The sequence below is a fragment of the Acanthisitta chloris genome, unplaced genomic scaffold (assembly GCF_000695815.1).
Source record: "Acanthisitta chloris isolate BGI_N310 unplaced genomic scaffold, ASM69581v1 scaffold20822, whole genome shotgun sequence".
Taxonomy (NCBI): Eukaryota; Metazoa; Chordata; class Aves; order Passeriformes; family Acanthisittidae; genus Acanthisitta; species Acanthisitta chloris.
The window spans coordinates 15,952-19,190 of record NW_008661266.1 but is presented as its reverse complement, the minus strand read 5'-3'; positions in this window follow the sequence as shown (position 1 = coordinate 19,190).

Here is a 3,239-nt window from a genome sequence, read left to right as displayed (position 1 = left end):
CTCCAGCTCTCTAGGAGCCCCTTTAGGCTCCAGGAACCTTCTGTTCTCCAGCCTGAACACCCCTATGCTATCACACAAAGCAAAGCATATTTTGGGGTGGCAGAATAGAATTGGTATCAAGGGCTGCCACTGAACATTGAAAACCACTGCAACCTTCCTTTACAACATTTTATCATCCCTGCTGATGGGACCACCAACATGTCAAAGAGGTATCCACTAGCCACTATGTCTTTGCAATCACCCCTGAGTCACTTTTTACTGTGGAGGTGGTGAGACACTGGCACAGGTTGCCCAGGGAGGTTGTGGATGCCCCAAACCTGGCAGGGTTCAAAGCCAGGTTGGACAGGACTTGGAGCCACCTGGTCTGGTGGGAGGTGTCCCTGCCCGTGGGACAGGAGGTCAGGACTAGATGATCTCTAAGGTGCATTTCAACCTTTTAACATACTAGGAAACTATGAGCAGCAGATCCATGCTCAGCTAACTTCATGGATATTCATATCCAAGAAAACATACCAGTCCGAGATGCCTTGGGACACACTTGTGACTCACAGTTTATATTGCAGGAAAGAACAGATTCATGAGCAGGGAGCAACCAGCAAAGAATGGCCACATTCACTGCCCAAGTGAGGCAGCTGAGGAGTGGTGGATCAACCCAGACAAGCTGCAGATCATCATTGCAGCCTGATTTCTGCAGTGTAAGAGAGCTCCTTCCCATCTCCAGCTTGACTCCAAGACTGCTCTGGGAAAGATCAGTCATAAACAGCTCTGTTATCTCTGCAAGGCTTCAGGGGCTGGATGCTTCTGCATGAATTTCCCTTTCCTTGGCTTCATTAAAGAACCTTAAACAGCTTTGAAACCTGATACATTGCACCCAACTGATAAAGAAGGTTAATACTTTTGCTTCTTTTCTCACAAAAGATACCTCAATTTTATAATCTATTATTTTTATTTACTCAGAGCTGATAATGAATTTTTCAAGCAGGAGAAATTACCAATTACCTTGGTAAAAGATGAGCACCTTGTCCAAGAAATCTTGGAAAGAGGAACTTTTCCATTTTCCCCCAGTGGTTAATTTGTTGTACCAAAAATTGCACAATCCACTTGCTGCCCTGCAGCTTCTTTAGATTTTTCTCCAGTTTTAATTGGCTATGAAAGTGCGATGGTGGTATATAAGCACACAGAGTTTGGCTGGAGTTGATGGAGTAGCAGCAAGTCTGTTTGAGGGGACTTGGACACCAGTTGCAAAACTCAGCTCCTTAATCAGATTTTGAGCACTTCAAAGAGGCTTCAAATCTCAAGTTTGGGTTTAGTTCCCTGACTTGGAAATCTGGATCCACCCCAAGCACTTGGAGGTATTCAGATTTCCAAACCCTTTCTAATTTCAACAAGCTAAGCAAGGCCAAGGTGTCTTAGAAACCATTTCAGGCTTGCCCTGAAGGCTTTGAAATCCCTTCAGCAAAGAGCTCTGAAAGGTTTTGGAGTACCTGAGTGCACATTTTCCAAGTGGACTTTCACATGGTTCCACTAGAAGGTAATTCAATTCCCTTTCCTGCCTGAAAACACACAATAAGTCTGCATAATGTGATCCCTCACATTAGAGAGATCACCAGTTAGATTATCCCTTCCACCCACCTGCCAGTGCAGGATTGTTCCCTACAGCATACACTGAAATCCAATATGTCCAAGGTGTTCTGTCCTGCTTCCAGTGTGCTCTGAGCAAGCACCAGACCTGGGGGAGAGGGAGGAGGGAAAAGGCTTCTCCTGGATATGATGCAAAACTGCTCATTTTTTGCAACAAAAATGCAGCAATATGAATATTTTAATCCAGGAACAGGAAAAGGGGTAGTTAATGGGCTCTTCTCTCCTCTGAATCCCTTTGGAGGCAGAAAGCAGGGCTGGAAAGATGGCAAAGATGCTCAGACTGTAGTCTACTGAATTGTGGGGATAGAGGAATGTGCTGTAACACCTCATGGGCTGATGTCTGCACCCAGAAAAAGGCCAAAAATGAAACAGGCAGGTGGAGAAGAGAGAAGACAAACTGAGGGACCACCACAGAAAAAAACCCTTTTTGACTGCATTTGCCATAAAAGACCTTAAAATCTTCCCCAGAAAATGCTCATGGGCACAAAGATCAAATGTTCAGACACCTTCAGGACTGGACTTATAAAAGAAAACCCTGTTTGGGCTATTTCCATCTGAATGTTTTTATATCTTTGCGGAGTTACCACGAACCCCATTTTCTCCTGCCTTCTCTAACAGCCCTTTTGTGCTCCTGCTCCCTCATCCTTGTCATTAGGCATTATCTCTGCAGCCCTGCAGCAGGCTGGAACAGAGCCATTGCATTTAAAATACATTTAGATGTCACTTCATGAGAGAAAAATTGCAAAGGGAAAAAGGCAACCACAGGAGGAGGAGGGCAGGGAAGATCCCTTCCCTCTCCTCACTCCCCTCAGGAAGAATGGACCAATCTTTAACACATTTTACACCGACATCCTCTACTCATTTACTGCAGAAAAGGGGCTGCTATGCCAATTTTGAGACACCAGGCATCTCCTCAAGAGCCTGCAGATGGATTGTGATGAAAATGAGCCCAACTCCACATGACCTTAAAACTTGGCCTGAGAGATTCCTGCAACTCAGTACGGGACTATCTCCCCCTCCTCCCCTCCTCGAGTCATCAGCATCTTGCACATCTGAGAACGAGGAGGGTTTCCTGACAGGTTCCTTTTGAAAATCATCCCCTCCTGCCTTAATATCTCGGCCTTCTAAATCCTCACTCAATCTCACTTCCCCTGGACCCTCTCCTGGCAGGCTCACAATCACTGCTGTCGCCCAGCTTGGGATAAACTGATGCCTGCAATCCACATTTTCCTATCCTCAGAAGGCAAAAAAAGATCATTCAAGACCTTGACATATTTTTTCATCCCTAGCTGGGATAAAAATTCCAAATCTGCTGTAAAATGAGATTAGATGAAGGAGAAGAAGTCATGCCTCCCTCCCCCTTGAAAGGATTTCAGCTCATGGCAAATGTTTTACTTGGCAAATGTGTAATGGATTCAGTTTGGGTTTGACACAACCTGTTCAGTTCATGCAATTCCTATAAAACTCATTTCCAAATAGCCTCCACCAAATTTTTCATTCCAAAACAGAGTGGCACAACAAAAAAGCTCTTTTTCAAGACACAAATATGTCCAAATCCATACAAATCCACAAAAACATCACTTCCACTCAGATTTTTC